Here is a 19,127-nt window from a genome sequence, read left to right as displayed (position 1 = left end):
AAAGAGAATGGCCTTGAAATGTGTGTAATAATATGCTTTTAGATATGGGTAAAAGATAACTGAAGATAAACCAGGGCTTACCCTGCCCAAATATTTATGGGAAGGAGTAAAGTGTTTAAAAGGCCAGCATAAATAACAGGAGAAAACAATTGTTTGCATTTTTATCTTGTGAACTAAAGCATGAAAGAATTCGGCAACTTGCTTAGAGACACATAGAACGTGATTCTTCATCTGATGCTGCCTGCAACCACTGCTTTATCCAGAGTTCAGTCATGACTTTAGTGTAAACATCAGCCCTTCCTTTCTCATTCTTTTACTAGAAAGAGTTGAGAGAAGCTATTGGAAAACCGGTAACAAAGATTCATAGAGAATCCGTTTCAAAATGACCAAGTAATGCATAACAGCAATCTTCATTGTACTGTCACGATTTGCTAAAATTCTATTGAAAGTTAATAATTTAACAAGTGTTCTTCATTTGAAAAGGAACAAACACATGAAATTCTTTCATCGAGCAAAAAGATTGGAACAATTTGTAGCTTCCAGAACACAAGGCTCTGGCCAACAGAGAAGTACATACCAGGCACACGTACAAAAGGGTTCTAGGACAATCATTTTTAGTAGACGTGCTTACATGAGCAGCAGAAGCCACAGGAAAGCACAACCCAGAGATAAAGCAAAGGTAATGAACTGAAAAAGGAGTGCAGCTCTGAAGAACAGTCTAGAAAGAGTACCATCTGGGCAGAATTATGTCTAAAAGAAGTTGGCAAAGAAATATACCCTATGCCATTCTTTGCATGTTTAGGAAGATGGGATTTTCTGCATTTTTTTAAATAAAGTTTTTTGCATCTTTTTTCCGCCACCAACCAGCAGAACCCCAAATTTGACTTTTCTAAAAGGGGATAACAGGTCTTGTTTACTAGACAAGCATGGTCAGTTTGTCTCAGCTCTTTAAAAAGTAAATACTGTAAAGTTTTTCATATGATTTTATATAGCAAGAGTAAAGTCTGCAGACCTGGTGATAAATTTGGGCCTAAATTTCAAATAGCAGAGGAGTAAAGTTCAGATCTTAGACACATATTAAAACATATAAATAAACTGATTTAGGAATAAGCAATTTCAAATCAATAAATACAACAGGCAACTCAGCACTTCTAAGTTCAGATATCTCCAAAAGTTTAACGCTGAGCTCTGACTTTTAAAATGTCAGCATTTTCTTTCTTAGGAAAGAACCTCTTTTTTCCAAGTAGCTGCATATCTTTGCTAGACTCACCCTTAGAGTTCTGCCATAACTTTTTGGGGAAAAAAAGCACTGTCCTGTGTTGAAAGAAAGTTCACACACTGGGCTGTTTTGAACTGGCATTCAGACCAGTTGAAGAATGGTACAGAAAATACGAATACCTTGAGATATTGTCCAACCCCGATCTTGCATGTCAAAGTTGCTATCCTAACATTGGCTGGAAAATTTTCTGCTAAATACATTGATCTCAGCCTTCAAAGACTCTTTCCAGCTTAATTCTGAGGGTTCAATGAGTCTAGGTAAGGCCTGGATTACTTAAACTTAAGATACACCTTTGAAGAAATACAAATCTTCTCAAACTCAGAAACAATACTGATTTGCAATTTTGTTCCCTTCATAGAATTTATTAAAGAAAGGCCAAACTAAGACTATAAGCACTGACTTATTAGTAGAGCAGGATGAGATATGTATTCTCTCTGTCAAAACGAAAAACTAGGTTCTGGCACTGGTCACAGTTAATCTCATTTCTACTTCAGTTGCAAACAATATCTCATGAGACTATTTCCAAAATCTGACTTTGTCAGTTCTGAACCACCCAGATTTACCTATAGTTTATGACTTCTGAATATTCATACATCTTTGCTGTCCAAAGCATAGAAATTGTCTTCCTTTTTTTTTTTTTTTTCCCCCCTTGCTCACTTTGAAGTTGTCAGCAATACTCATGTAATGCCCACATGACAATGTTAAGGACATAATCTCTCTCCAAACTAATTTACATATCCATCCACTTCTTGTTTTCATCTTTTTCCTTTGCCATCAACGAATTCATAAGCTTTCCCTCCCACCTTTCATTCTTTCCTCTTTACCACTTTTAGTCTTTTGCTTTTTTTTAATTTTGCTCATTTCTCTTTATTGCTGAATGTTTAAAAATTTTTCTTTTTTCCCTCTACATTTTTGTTTGTTTAGTTTTGTCCTCAGTCTTTCAAAGTATTTCAGCTATCTTCCAAATTGTCTTTTATCCCACTCCTATCTCCTTTTTCGACTCTGTTCCTTTCAACCCATTTTCTCCTGTTCTGTTACCCATTTGCTTTAGGTTTCTTTTCAACAGCTCTGACTTTCTCAAAATGTTTCCCTGGAAATACCTCAGACATCCTCACAATGTTTGAGCCAAGATGATGTCCTCTCCATAGGTGGAACAGTAACATGAAAAAATGGACTGGAAATCAAAGGCCCCAAAATATACAGCCTCTGTTAAAAGCCCTTCTAAGTATCCAGAGGAATTCCTAATTAAAATAAGAACTGCTTTTTCACCTACAATGATGTAAAATTCCAGTGTTGATTAAATAGCTATATGTTGCACTACACAGACTTAGTGCTATGCCCTAATAACATACGTTAAAGCTGTCTGTGAGAAAAGAAATGCAACATTAGACAGCAGTTGAAGTACTCCAGGAAAACACAATTTAAGGGACTGTCTGGGCTGATGTTCTCCACAGATCTGAATACAAAATGCTACATGAACATCAAATTATAATCCTACTGAAAGAAAAAAAAAAAATGGATAAACCCAGCACTTATAATGCCTAAACTTCAAATTCCTTCAGCGCATCCAGACCCAGAGAGATCAGTTTTACTGTGATAAAAATATGTATACACATGTATATAAGCTTGGTCTGGCTCTTATAGAATACAGTATTTAATAGTCCAGGAGGCACAATGTGCATGCTGTGCTAATTGCACTTTGAAGATACCCTCTTTGGTTTCTACCAGGAGCACAGAACACAGCTTGTGCATATTGTTTCCTACCTGATTAGTTTCATACATGTGCTTTTAAGGCAGAAGGTCTCTAATTCAGCACTGGCAGTCCTTAAGGCTGAAAATCTGGGACTCGATATTGTCAATACTAGCATAAAAAAGATAGAATAATAATATAGAAACTGACTTGCCTTTTTGTGTGTTGCCTGAATTGGAGGCATTACAAGATGACTTTTCTCCATGCTAATCCTGAACGTGTATGAAAGTGCTTCAGTCTGGCTTAACCTGGGTTGAAAACACAATTTACAAACAAAAAAACGTCATTCCAGCCTGGCTACCTGCAACAGGAAATTTCATGTAGACACACTCCTGACCCAGCAACAGAGCTATAGCATGGCCATACTACACCATTCAGGCAGTGAACTTAAGTTTAGTTGCCTGAAGATCCCTCTAGAACCGGGTTGTGAACGCCTACCTCCAACATCCCCACCTGATGTCTCACTTTGTCTCCTCACCTCGTTCTGCTCTTTGCTGCTGTTTATCCTTTACGGTCACCTCAACTTCTCCTCTTCAGACTTGCAGAAACTCCAACAGGATGGCAGTGAGTGGCCAAAGCACAGGTAAAGTGCAGGCTGACTGATGTCAGCTCCAGTTTGGGAGGATGTTTCAGCACATATTCAGCTTTGTCCTGATATGGTGACTTTCCTAGACAAGAGAAAAATGTGACCTAACCCATTGGTCATTTCTACTGATTCTGATGGACTCATCATTAGGACCAGGTCTCTCTACAACAGAAGTTGTCATATACTGCGATTTTCCCAGTAAAATACTTGACTTGTTTATTATTCCCTTGTTAGGCTACTTATATTTTTTAAAGCTATGTCTCAAACGATCTGAGAAGAGCATTAGTGGAAATGGGTTAAGGCATGTGTTAAGGATATCTAAGCGATTTGGGATTTCTCTGGGTACCCCTTTTAACCATTAACACATACATGGTGACTACATCCTCATGAGGTATATAGAAGCAGCTAAACAAAAGTAAGTTTTTCTTAAAGTGCTTAAGACCAGCACACATTATATGGAGCCAAGAGGAATGGAAAGACAACTTATTTGCTAGAAAACTTGAAGCAGCCTCACATTAAACAAAAAGAGAAATAATCAGACCGTGTTTACAGTTCCAGTGATGAGCAATTTTGTGCTAGCAAACAATGGTATTTTCACCCCTTTCTTCACACTGCTTCTCTCTTGGGAATAGCTAGCACTTACTGATTATTATTAGAGGGCCTTAAAGGAACATATGGCTAACACAGCAACAGTGGCAACAGGCAACACTTGCCTGTTATTCTTTTCTCTGAAAACACTGTATGAAGGGTCATTTGTGGAGTCTGTGGGTTTTCCTACCCAGGACTACTTAGGAAGAGCTGTATGAAGACTGCAGACTTTGAGGCATGAAGCAAGCTGGCTCACAACAGTGAGGCAGATCATGAAGGAGAAGGCTGCGCCCACGACGAAGGGATGCACGTGAGGTGCACATGCCAATACCGCTAACAGCCACCAAACATACGTGCCACAAGGCAGGAACTGGCCCTGGCCCTAGGCAGTGTCCAGCTGGAGATGTCCCTGGGGCAAAGCTACCGCACTGCAGCGTGCAGGTGGCACCAAAGTGGTGGCACAGCGGGTGGGCATGGCATAGCTAATTAAAAAACAAGACACCACAGGTCATCGCTGATCATTCCAAGGAGGAGTAAGACAAGCCTTGTGGGGCCCATGCTGACAAAGGGCCTGGCACTGGCTGAGGCTTTTGGCCTGACAAAGGCCAACGTAAAGCTTACTTCTTCTTAAAGTACAATGTGCAATACAGAAAGGTCCTCAGATATTTAAAACACAGAGGCAAGGGCACTACAGGAGGTCAAAGAGAGCAGCATTTGATTCACACTTCTGCTAGGTTAACTAAGGCAGCTTCCTTATTCATTTACTCATTTTCATAATACATGCATTAGTGCAGCTTTATTAACAATGGCAAGTCTCTATATACACTTTTCCCTGCTGTTGTCTGTAGGCGTTTTAAAAAACAGAGGAAGACAGTAGAATTACTGATTTTAAAAACTCTGGTTTTGAGAGTTGGAGAGCTCACAATTTTCTGTCCATTCATCCCCTTCTCTCCTCCTATCTATTCAGCGATAAATACCAACCATACACACTGTGATCCATTCTATGGCAGCAAGATGTGTCAGCCATCAATGGCAGATGTTATGTTAATGTGTTTAATCTACACACTGTATCTCCACTGAGTGATGACAGAGTTGTTGAAAGAGACCAAGTGGCTTCAAAAAAATATGGGACTTAGGACTGGTGGGGGCAGGTGGGTAAGGTGTCTAAAAAGCATTGAAATCTTAAACCTTTAAATCACTGATTCCAATGTAGATAGCAGCAAGAGAGAGCGGGAACATAATAAAATAGATGAGGGTCTTTGTCTAGATCTGCAGTGTCAGGAAAAAATCTGCCCCTATGTATCCCTCTGTTAGCACCTAGAACCTTGCTGTGGCTACGAACCATGCAAAAACAGCAGTGGAAACGTTGCCATCCTGGAAAAAAGCCTAGCATTAAACCTAACAGTCTACAAGCAAATGCCAAACAGATGACGAAAGCACAAGGGAGCAATGAACACTGGAATAAGTAGTGGCCAGAAGACACCAGTGCCCAAGTACTATCAAAGTTTTTTGTTGGCACCACAGCTGAGATGTTTTCAAAAGATATTTTTTTTAAAAGATCTGCATAGAAGCCTTCTGAATTTTGCCCATCCCATGTGTCATGGAGAATGTGTGACCCTGTTTATCCACAAATTTGTCAACTGGGCAGCGTCATGGTACCATAAGTATGAGTTAGCCTTGTACATAAGCGCAGAAGCTGGCTGTCAGTTCCCAGACTGATGTGAAATACAATGTTCAGGGAACGGAAAGGCTCCTCACTGGGACTTGTTCATTGTTTCACCAGGCAGACAAGGCTGCTTTAGCCCTCAGTGAGCTACTGCTTGCTAACAGTTTAGCTAAGTGCATGCCATGACTGTCCTTGCTTTGCCTTTAGCATTTCCAAACAAGGGAGGGCAGTTAACAATTGAGAAGAAGGTCAGAAATAAGCCTGTGTCCCCAACTCAGAAACCTCTCCCACGAATGCAGTGAAGGTTCTTAAGAACAAGATTCTTGACTGGGAGCTTGTAAACATCTAATGTTTTGTCAGTGGAGTGTAGGATGTAATGTTAGAGCTCTTAAAAAAAAAAAAACACTGAAAATAATGTTTGAATCTTTTGTGCCTTTATAAACCTCAGTAACTTTAGAGCCTCTTTTACCCACTAAATACATACATACTTCTACCAGCTTTGCCTTAATGTGATTTAAGGATGGTTTCAAGGTAGCTAGCTAGCTAGCAGCATGGACTTCAGCTTCTACAGGAGGGTAGTCTATAAAACTAAGATGCTCAAGCTTTTTCCTGGTGCTCAGCATCCAACTACCTTTCTTGGATATAACCAATGTACATTAGTGCAAAAAAATACACACACAAAAATGTGTCTCTCAATTAAGCTGCACGAGATGGTAATGCACAAGCTGTATGCAAGTTTTTTCTTCTGGTAACATTTGTTGGCTAGGTACGATTCCTGGCTTAGTTAGGTTAGGAAGAAGAGGGTGCACTGAACCTAAAGGGTCAACACTCAAGTTTGTGAGAGCAGCACAGCCTGCTCAACTTGTGCTGTTCTTTGCCTCCTCACCAAACTCATATTCCATTTCTCAATTTACCCACAAAAGTTTTGGAAACATACTGGAATTTCTTGCGATTGTTTATTTCAGACAAAGAAATTAAGTTGCAGAAAATATGAAGGGCATTCTTTCACTTAAGCACATGCCTTATTTGGAAGACATAATCTGAACAATAAAGCTGTTCAGAAATGGATTTTGCTTGATTCATCCAAGTAGATTTGAATGTTTAGCCTGGAAAAGCAACCATCAACAGTTTAGGACAGCATGGCACTGTCTACTGAGGAGTAATGACTGCAAAGTTAGCTAAATTAGGTATGATGAACCAGCCTGAAGCTTTCAGCGAGATCATTAAAGCACACCATGCAAAAACCCTGTCTAGCCAGAAGAGCTGATGTGGCTGGAAACAAAAAGCGTAGCTAGTTCAGCTCAACCAGAAAAAAAAAGCCTGCTGGGACACAAATTCTGCTTTGGACACATCTGGCAACCTGGACCTTCCTGTCCATGTCCAGTAGCTGCACAGCATGAGAAGCTGGAAGAAAACACAGAGAAACAGGAGCCTGAAGCCACTTTAAAGAATCAGAGGCAGCTTGGTGTTGAAAAAAGCAGATGAATCTGAACCCAAGAGCCAACTGCAATTGTGGGGACAGGAAAAAACAGCTGGAACAAGACAAAACAAGAAGGAATCCAAGTGAGGGCAGACAACTGAGCTGCTCCAGAGGCAGAGGCAGCACTGGATATCCCAGGACCTCCTTGCCAACTGCACTGACCTCCTTTGAGAACTGTGTGCTCACCTTCTCTAAGATTGCTCCTTTCCTGTGGAGCTTCTCATGTGTTACACGCTAACAGAGGTAGCAGAAAATCTGTCCTGATTTTTAAGTATGAATGAGAAGAACAGGAGGGAGGGTGCTAGTTATTCTGAGGACTCCAAGCTCAGATGTTGTGCCAGATGTTTCAAGAATCACTGTTATTAAAATGGCAACAGATTTAACTGAAAGTGACCATCTTTGCAAAATATGCTGCGAGAAGAGAGGGGATAAAGAAGGGAAGACACAAGAAGAAAACTATCACCAAAATGAAAGACTAGATGGAAATGATTGGGAATTTTTCAACCAAATGCTTTCTCTGTGATTCACTGATTCATAGAAATGAAACCTTTTACAGCATGACAATGACTAAGCATTTCTCAGGTAGAGGCCCTAGGGTACAGTGCAGACCTCCTGAGCAGACAGGAGAGAAACCCATCCCACAGTACTTAGTATTACGGACAGAAAAATCACCTAAATTCAGCACATTTGCTCTGGGCTTATATTTCTCATTAAGCACCCTCACCAGCAGGCTATGCAGTGAGGATTTTACCTTCTTTTTTTTACAAGGACTGTGTGTGTCCATGGACACACATGCATACATGAAAAACCCAACAGAATATATAATCTTTTATTCCTGTGGCATAGGAACATTCTTCTTAAATCTCAAAAACTTCAGAGGCTGAAGAAAACTATTTTCTACCGAGCTCCACTACTAAGTTAAATAAAACTAATAATCTTATCTATTAAACACTAAAAACCTATCTAGCTCTTCCAGTTAACTGGTCTGGAACACATCTAAATTAAAGCAGGCTAGTGCAAATACATTAATTCAATAACAGTAACATGAACATCCTTGTAAATCAGAGCTCATCAGGTGCCAAGCAAGCTTGCAGATATTTTATAGCTTTCACCTTTGCTTTGCTCAAGTTACTGTGAAAAAGACAACTCATATCTTTGACCTTATGAAGCAGCCTTCATACATAAATGTGAAGATTTCTAAGCAGAGAGAATAATTTTCCCTAAGATGAATTTGCTACTGATGGTGTACAAAATACATCATACGGGTATTTCCTCAAGGGTGAAATACCTTTTAAGTCAGTATACACCAAAGACAAATACTTGTAAATGTTCCTGTTTAGCATGGTACCTGGGATTTCTTCAACCAAATGGAAATAATATAATTGTATGAAAGGGTGGGGTATGTTAACACATACCCCTCACACCTGCCTCCAAAAGCTTTTAAAAAGTAAGAAAGTCATATTTTCATGACATTTGATATGTCTATATTCTGAGAGAAGACAACACCTTCCAGGTTTGTTTTTGCATATTTAGAACAAAACCACAGTAACATCTCTGAAATTCCAGAGGCACAAACAAGATCAACATCTTAACAGTGAAAACGTAATTGTGTTTACAGAAAAATACCTTTTTTTAAATCTTATATCTATTTTGTATCTTACGTCCTCTTTATATCTTAGGAAAGCTTGCAGTTGTTTTTTCATCCCATTCAACAACAAAAGAAGGCAGCACGTAGTGACTTAAGACATTTAATCCAAGCTTAACAACTTATCTCCTATTTGCAATATTGCTAATGAGTAGCCTGTCAGTGGAAAAATCTCTTTACAATTAGAGACTTGACTTCAACCCAATTTTCTTCTGCACGATGTTGTAGATCTGCCTTGAAATCAATGGCATTCTGACATAATAATTTAAAAGCGGGATAAGAGAAAGTCTGAGTCAAATGTAGCCAGATCTTTTGAAGGCAGGATGTCCTGGTTTCAGCTGGGATAGAGTTGATTGTCTTCCTAGTAGCTGGTACAGTGCTATGTTTTGAGTTCAGTATGCGAAGAATGTTGATAACACTGATGTTTTCAGTTGTTGCTCAGTAGTGTTTAGACTATAGTCAAGGATTTTTTCAGCTTCTCATGCCCAGCCAGCGAGAAAGCTGGAGGGGCACAAGAAGTTGGCACAGGACACAGCCAGGGCACCTGACCCAAACTGGCCAATGGTGTATTCCATACCATGGGACAACCCATCTAGTTTAGGAACTGGGAAGTGGGGGCAGGGAATAGCCGCTGGGGGACTAGATGGGTGTTGGTCGGTGGGTGGTGAGCAATTGCCCTGCGCATCATTTGTACATTCCAATCCTTTTATTACTACTGTTGTCATTTTATTAGTGTTATCATTATCATTATTAGTTTCTTCTTCTCTGTTCTATTAAACCATTCTTATCTCAACCCACAAGTTTTACTTCTTTTCCCGATTTTCTCCCCCATCCCACTGGGAGGGGGGAGTGAGTGAGCAGCTGCGTGGTGCTTAGTTGCTGGCTGGGGTTAAACCATAACACAGGAAAATATAACAGTAGTACAACAGTTTTTAATAAGTCATTTTAATGCTCACTTTGAGAAAAATAAAAGTCCTGGAAGGTTGTAAGGTGACTGAAACTGAATCACAAGAAAATAATTTAGCGAGAAAGAATCTTGAAAGGAAAGTTAATTCTTTGTCTATATTACAAATTCAACCACATGGAGAGAAACCTAGATGCAAATAGATGCATGTCCTGACACAACGTCCATTTAGCCATCTTATTCTTGTTCAGAAAAGACTGAAGACACTTAGATAAATGTCCTAGTGGCTCAGTTAAAAAAAAAACAAAACAAACAAACAAAAAAACACAACCAAAAAAAACCCCCAAAACCTAAATCCTTTCATTTTCTTAAATGTGCCATTTTTAGAGCTCTCTGAAAATGTCCAAATCAGGCCTCAGAAATATTTGTTTACATCCTGAAATCATACTTTGTTCCTTTCTCCTGTTTCATTCATTGCTCATGAAGATTCACACTTGCAATTTTTTGTTTGCACATATGTTTAGGGAACATCTGTTCTTTGTTCCCATCTGATTGAGATTATCTATGTATCTATGCATGAAGAAGGCAACTGGTTATCTGCTACTGTCACTTATTTTTATTTAACTTTATAAGTTCAAGTCAGAGAGAGCAGGGACTGAATACAGCAGGAACTGACCATTTGCTTTTCATAACTGGTGAAATGCTTGACTTTGACATAATGCATATCTTCAGCAAGTAGATACCAAGGCACTATACTGAAGGAGGGCAATAACATTATCACCATCTTGGAAACAGAAAAAAAGAGAAAAAAGGCCACCTGACTTGGTCAAGATCAGTCACCAGATCAGTGGGAAAGCTTAACATAAATACCAGTTCTCCTGCCTCCTAGTTCATGTCTCTCTCCTTTGTTCTACACTATCTTCCTAAAATAAAAGGCTGAAATATATTTTTTCAGATAACAAGTTTGAAACCAGTACGAAAAGAAGGGAGTTACTGTGAAAGAATACAGTGATCAATTATATTAGACAAATTTGGGGCAACAAATAACCTCATCAGCACATCTTGTCTGAGTATACAATTTCATTTGAATGATGATTGATAAAGGAACTTGGACATCAGTCAGTATACAGGACCCTGCGACAGTAACACTTCTTTTTTTCATCATTGAAGACAGCACTATTTCCTACAGCGTTTGTGTTTCAGCAAGACAGAATTTTGCTCCAACAATAGATTCTTTAGAACTGTGCAAGTTCTCACGGATGCCCACCATAAATGAACTAGAATATACTTGATAATAACGTTTATTTGCTACAAGTCATGTTTGTGATTACTTCTCCTGCCAGGCATAGTGTAAGAATATGCTTAGCTACAGATTTGATGGAGGCAGCCAGGTTTCTATAACAAAGGGCTTTTTTCCTTCCTAAATTCTGTTTTTAAAAGTGTCTGGTATTGTACAGCAGAAGCAATTGTGGCAGGATGAAAGTTCCTGCTTTTTATCCCCATTTCTATTTACCTGTCTGCAAAACAATGTAAATTTTCACTGCAATTCTCCTTGACATTTCCCTTATCTATTTTCCTTTCTCATTAGTTCGCCTCATGAGAAAATATGGGTGCAGAATACTAAATCAACTTTATGGTCAACACATCTGGTGCATATTGACAGACAGATTGTCCCCATACATAAGTCTTGGGTTTGAGGACTTTTTTTACCATAAGTGTAAGAACATGTTCTTTCTGAACCACAATGTGTTCAAGAAAAACCTTTGCAAATAAAAGACTGTTATTCACCTAAAAGGAAGCTGGTGGCATCATTATAGCAAAGCAATGTAAACTTATAAAAGAGAAGAGAAAGATGTATTTTCTATCCTTTCTCTGAATATCTGGTTGGCTAGTTGATTTGTTTTACCTTTTCAATTATATATATGAAGTCATTTTCATTAAGAGGCATCCCAGGAAGAATTGGGTTTATGTCCAAGCACTTGCAGTTTTTTTCATTTTGCCAAGGCAAAATACAGTATTGCCAGAGGCTAAGACCAAGAGTCAGGATTCGTGGCTTCAGTTCCTAGGGAGTGACTCCCTTGATCGATGCATTCAACGGGATGGGACTCTGATCTCAGTTGCAGTTCACAGACTTTTCCATGATACAGATGAACAGAATATTAAATTTAATGTATTTATACACCGTGTATCACTAAGTGTCTCATATTATGATCTTCATGACCCACCCATGGGGTAGAGAGGCTTACACTCCTCATTTGTCACCTGGGGAGCAGAAACCGTATGACTTGTCTGTAGTCACACAGAAAGTAAGAAGTATAGGATAGGTCTTTCCCTGCTGAAGATATTGCAGCAGGCCCATGACCTTGACAAGAGCATCATTCATAACCAGATAGAAGATTCCACCCAAATTGGTGGCACCCACAGTAAATGTGACTGCTGCTTCTCCCCTGCTGGCAGTTTTCTTGAAGTGCAGTGTGATGTGTTGGACCACTTTGAGAAGTTCCTACTAGCTGCCAGCAAGAAAACAGAAAACAAGATGCATCCGAGGCCCTCAAGGTTTCACAATTCAGCTGTAAATAGGATATAACAAGAGAATTCAGAACAACAACAATAAAATAAATTGAAAAAAAAGAGAGAAGGGCAAAGAAGGTAGAGCAACCTAGTGTCTCTAACGTTATATGGTGATTTACTTTAGCATCTGCTAGTCCCATATTTTAGATACCTCACTCCAAAAACCTGCAAATACAAACATGATATCAGATACAAGCAAGTGAATATGGATGTCTTAACTACATCATGCTCTTCTCTCACTTGCAAAGGTCCAGTACAATGATTTGAACCCTACAGGAAACCCACATTCACAGAATCACAAAATGGTTGAGGCTGGAAGGGACGTCTCGAGGTCATCTTGTCCAACACCCTGCTTAAGCAGGGTCATCTAGAACTGGTTGCTCAGGACCAAATCTAGGCAGCTTTTGAATATCATCTGGAGATACCCTCACAGTAAAAATGCATTTCCTGAATGTTCAGAGGGAACCTCCTGCGTTTCGGTTTGTGCCCATTGCCTCTGGTCCTGTCACTGGGCACCACTGACAAGAGCCTGCCTCCATCCTCTTTGCACACACCCTTCAGGTATTTACACACATTGATGATATCCCCCTTCTCTTCTTCAGGCTAAAGAGTCCCAGCTCTCTCAGCCTTTCCTCACAGGAGAGATGCTCCAGACCCTTAATCATCTTTGTGGCCATTTGCTGGACTCTCTCCAGTCTATCCACCTCTCTCATGTACTGGGGACCCCAAAACTGGACCCAGCGCTCCAAGTATGGCCTCACCAGTGCTGAATAGAGGAAAAGGATCACCTCCCTCAACCTGCCGGCAACACTCCTCCTAATGCAGCCCAGAACACCGTTTGCCTTCTTTCCAGCAATGCAACATTGCTGGTTCATATTCAACTTGGTGTCCATCCCCAGGTCCTTCTCTGCAAAGCTGTTTTACAGCTGGTCAGCCCCAATATACCAGTGCCTGGGGCTGTTCCTCCCCAGCTGCAGGACTTTGCACTTCCCTTTGTTGATCTGCTGTTGAACTAAAAATGAGAAAGAAATTCTTGAAGTCATTGGGATCAGTAATTATTCAATTTTGTGGAAGTCCACCAAAATGCTGTTTATAAAGGCAAACTCTAACCACTTCTCTTTATAGAAAAAAGTTGGTATTTCAGAATAACAGTAGAAAAATCTAAGCTCAAATATAACCGCCACTTCAGAAACAAATATTGACTTCATTTGCCTGAAACAATCCAAAATTTAGATATCCATTTATTTTAATAAGCTCAAAGACTCTAGAAAGAGATTTATTATGCTACATATTTTTGGTTCCACAAAAATACCAATTTGTCAAGATTCAAAGATGAAAAATATCACCGTATGTTTAATTTGACAGGACACAGATGAAATAGCTTAATTTCAGCATTAATGTGGATAATTTTCTGATTTTCAAGACCCAAAACATCCTCATTCACTGTCAGTATTTTTTTACTGCAGTAAAAAGTAGTATTTTTTAGAAGACTGATAAAACCATTTGTTAATTTACCCAAGCAGTGGACAAAAGTTTCTGACCCTAAGACTTGCCTTCCACGATTTTAATCTGGCTATGATGTTCCAATGTCCCTGCATCCCCTTTCCCACCCACAAAGTGAGACCCTTAGTCCCTTGACCCCCTTGTCCCAGTGGCACTACCAACACCATTTCACAGCCCTGTTTCACTTCCAAACCTGTGACAAAGCACTGGGAAGCACTCAAGGGCTCAGAAACCAAAGTTGTAGTTATCTGTCATCTTAGCAGACTCTTTCTCACTTTAAAATCAATCTTTGGTTGGATGTAACTTGTGTAAGCAGCAATCACAGCCTTCTTTTAATGTTTATTGTTTGCTGTCTACTCACCGTAGAGCCAGATTGGTAAACTGAAGAAGTATGCCAGTGAAGCATGTTGGAAGAATGTAAAGCAGAAGTGGAGAAGAAAGCATGCACCTCATTATCCAATAGATACTTTTAGACTGAAGTCAAACGTATCCAAAAATCACCTGCCGTTTTTATTTCCTACAAAGAGTACCCCCAAAGTTCATAGACTATTTTTTTAAAACAAACAAATACAAAGCCACCTACAGATGCATTATAACTTAAATGTGACAGATCTACTAGAGTTGATAAACATGCCATTTCATACACCACCCTGATTAGGAGTGGAAGGGGGTTCTGGGTAACTTTCAGATATTCTGTGTCTCTTTTTCAACATTAATAGGATTTGGTAATGCTCAGCAACGTGAAGGAGATTCTCAGCCCCTTGCAGGACTGAACCTATGATTATCAGTAGACAGAAACATTGATAAGCCAATGTTTAAAAAAATACACGTCAGTGTGATTTGTATAGGTGTAGCTGTTCACAGAACACATCAGAACTGTACCTTAAAAACACACCTCTCAGAGTTCATACACTTATTCAGATATTGGAAATAGCAGTGGGTTTAGCATACAGGTATTCATGTTCTCTGGGTGGCAGGACAAGAAGAGAGGGGAGAAGAATAGAGAGAAGGTGAGGATAAGGAAGAGGGGGAAAAGGGTAGAAGAGCAGAGAAAGAAGAGAGAGAAAGAATATTCCCATAGGCTCGAAGATGAAAGACGAGAAAGATGTTAAGAACAAGTTAAAGAGCTGAAAAAAATACATCTGTGTAACGACAGCTTTGTAAGACCATGAAAACATATCAAAACAACAACACTGCAAGCTAATATGCATCTCTTTTGAGTCAAATATTGCAAATCTTACTCAGGCAAAAAATACATTACAGTAAATGCTGAGTCGGATTTGCAGATTTCACCATTTACTAGCAGAATTTATAGTTATTATTCTCATCTGTTTTTCATTAACACTGAAATTCCATGTGAAATCCTAGCTTCATTGAAGTTAATGCCAAAACTCTCTTTGACTGTAATGGGCTCAGAATTTCTGCATCATTAGGTACTACCACATATATTAAGTAGCTTACAGGAGTATAAAACTTATTAAAGACATGTATTTCAATGCACACAGAAAAGGAGCACAAGCTAAAAGGAAATGCAAGACTTCGGGGATCTTTAATCATTGTCCTGGTCAGCAAAACTATAACCATATTTTCATGCACACTTTGAGATGGCGTGAATGCTGCTGCCAAAATAACTCAACATAACCATTTTTGCTGGGTGGTTTCTAATGTGAATTGGTTCTCTGATTCAACTTGCTGCATAAACGTGCTGCTGAAGGGAGGGAGAAACTTGGGAGTCAGGAATGAATGTCTGCCTATGAGAGGAAAGTATGTCTTCCTCTAGTGGAAATGATGGTTTGTTCCACCTTAAAGTGTTTGTGAAATTATGATGGCAAAGGGATCAGGACCTGTGTTTTTTCCAAGTGGTCTCAAAGTACAAGTACCAATAGACAATAGCATGTCAAAACAGTTGATGAGAAATGTCAGTACCTATTTATGATGCGCACGGCAGAAACAGGATAATGGAATTGTGCATCAGAAGAGCTCAGGCACTAGCCCTACCGCTGCTGCTATGCTGAGGAATAGGTATCTTCAAGACTCCATGGTGTTCAGGCCTCCACTGTGGAGGTAGGCATGAGCTTGCTCTGCCCAAGCAACTCCAAGCCCCTAAGTTATTTATGAAACAGAAGCATGTAGCCCTGCAGTCAGCCCTGCAAGCATCAAAGGTCCATTGAAACATAAAATATATTAACTTCTAGTCTGCTTGGAGCACATGCAGAGCACGCTTATGTCTGCCTGCAAAAGGCAATGCAAATGTAGCCTTTTGTCTTTTTCTCCCGTCACTTGCCACTGGTCTGGTTTATTTGTCCTGGGAGATCTTCATCACAGCAACCCTCTCTCACTCCAGATCCTGTTTGAACCCCTTAGTCCTGCACAGCACCAGCAACAATTCCCCACTGCTCTCTCTTGGGAAAGGGAAGCCTTAATCCGATGTGTCTGAACAAGCCTGCACTGCAAAGCTGTGGGCAGCAGATAATTCCCTCCCCATCACCAGATTTAATACCCAGTTTCCAGGAATTCAAGGGTGAAAGCTGCAGCAGGTAGGAAGAAGGAGTGCTGCTAATTATGAACCTTGGGCGGCAGGGGGTGTGTGTGGATTTTCTTGCACTCAGTACTACACAACACGGTATTGCCTATGCAGCAGATCCAAATGGCAAAGCACAGTGATGTCTGTAATGACTCTCAAGGAGACAGGAGATCCCCAAGAACATTTCAGTAGAGCTCCATTGACTTCAATAGGCTACAGCAAGGACTGCAGAAATTCACCCACTGAGAAACTAATAATAGATGGGGGTCTTTGTTACTGCCCTTCCTTTTCTACCCACTCTTGAAGTAACTTAAATACAGATAAGAAGGTATGTGTAAAAGAGTGAGGAAAAAATGGGATTTAGAGGAGAAAAAAAATATGGAGGAGTTGGGAGAAAGGAAGGAGCTAGCAAATTAAATCTTACCCTGATTATCTCATAGTTCTAATGATCTGAAAAGAGGGGGTGGAAAGAACACAAGGAAGAGATCAAGGAGCTTAGAGTAATTAATTAATTCATTGTTTAGATTGTCTCCTATTCTTCAGCACAGAAAAAGAAATCAAGATTAAAAATAAAAATGAAAGATACTAGAATAATTAACTCATAATTACGTTGTTGTGCTGATTTGTTTTTGTTCTAACTATAAAAAAAGAAGTCCAATAAATCCTACTTCATCAACTTATTTCTTTAACAATTTTTTTCCCCAGAGTAAAAGCTTTTTATGTGTGCAATCAAATGCCATTTGAAAAAGGAAGGAAGATTTGTGCTCAATCCAAATAGATGAGCCTAAACAAATATCCCCTATATCATGCTGAGAAATTATGGATGCCCACTCAATTCAGACTGGTCTATCTTTGCAAGGCATTGCATTCTAGGAGACACCTCTCTTTCCTTTGCATAGCCCCTACAAGAAATTACACTCCTAAACATGTGCTTCTAATGCAAAAATTGGAAAACTGGCATGCAACCGAATTTCACAAAACCCAAAACACTGCTTCTGAAGAAGTGAAATTCCCCATGTGTTTCAGTGGAGAGCCACTGCTCTGGATGACCTCTGCCAGTGCAGATCCTCAAATGCCTGTTTTTGATAACAGGAGAGAAGCGTGTGGCTCCAGCCCACCTCAGCTCAATTACATACCACATCTTTGGGCAATGCAGCAGCAGATCTCTTGAGCTGCTTTCAGCTGAGGGAGCAGAAGGGGAAAACAGCGGCACCCCACACCACTCTCCCTGCTAGTGGGGGGAAGCCCAGGCTGCTTCTCCTCCCAAGTGCCCTGTTGAGGGCAAAGCTGTTGGGGATTACGGATGGAAAGCCACTCAGGCACTGATCCCAACAGAGAAACCGCTCGTGTGCAACCATGGACAGTTTTAAATCCACTAGTGAATCTGAGAGAGGTTACCCCTGGGCCTTGCAATGATTTGACACCATGTACTAGATGCATAATGTATGTGACTAGCGTAGAGACAGAGATGATGCGGTATATAAATGAGTGCTGTAGTGGGAAAGATATGCACCAGTTTGACTCATCTCAACTAAAACCACACTGAAGCCACTGCTGAACACGTAATATACTGAGCTCCCTCAGCAACAACTCGGAGTGCATGATCTAGGGCAATAGCTAGTGCTGCTAACTTCTCTGAAATATAAGGTGGACAAACTTGCGAGGTAAAAAAAGTCATGGCCAGCCTTGCTAGCAAGATCCAAAGAGAACAGCAATATTATAGCATGCAGCTGATGTCTGCTAATACAGTGATCAGCCCCCCAAAAGTCCTATATCGGCTGCAGATAACAATAGCCTGGAATACGTAGGATTTTGTTTATTACATTTGGTTATATTACTTCTTTTAATATCTCATTATTGTTGCTGTTGTTCTGGTTATGTTAATTCTGGTAAAATATATTGTTTATTATTATTGTTATTACTACTGTTATTATCATCATTATTATTGTTATCATTATCATCATATACCTCTACAGCCCCTGCAAATACTGAAGTTGGTAAAATGTCTACTGTAAGAAACACTTTTAGGGAAAGCTGGTCATCTGAATCATTGGTAAATTTTGGCTTTTTAATCTTCTTTATGTGTAGCTTACAATATGGAAATTTTTTATCCCCAGTAATCCTCACCATTGGATATTTCATATCAGCTACAGGCTACTCACTCGCCTAGGCTGCATCTTCTGGCACTGTGTCGAATTTGACTTGATGTGAGGAGGTCAAGGAATTGGGAAAAGAAGACTTGAAAGGAAACTGCTCAAGACACCAGTTGAATAGTATATGATAGATAGCCTTATGCACACAGTGGGCCCAGTTTTCAGATGATGTAAATAGCTGCAGTTTTGCCAAAGCTAGTAGACTCGGACTGGAAGGTAACAGAGTATCTTATTAGACACATGGAGATTTTAAGGGGAACTTTAATTTTCTAAATAACCTATCCTGGCTAACTTGTTTCAGGGATTTGAGAGCTGATCACTCCAGAAAAAAAAAACCACAAAATAGATTCTGTATCATGGGAGTTTATGTTATCTTTAGTAGACGTGACACATTTTAAAAGGTGCTCCATAATGCAGTCATTTTTATTTCAGCTATTGCTCTATACTCTTCGATTATTAAAGTTTAATGCACAGAATT

This window comes from Buteo buteo, chromosome 2 (assembly GCF_964188355.1).
Source record: "Buteo buteo chromosome 2, bButBut1.hap1.1, whole genome shotgun sequence".
In the NCBI taxonomy this organism is placed as follows: Eukaryota; Metazoa; Chordata; class Aves; order Accipitriformes; family Accipitridae; genus Buteo; species Buteo buteo.
This window is presented reverse-complemented; position numbering follows the sequence as displayed.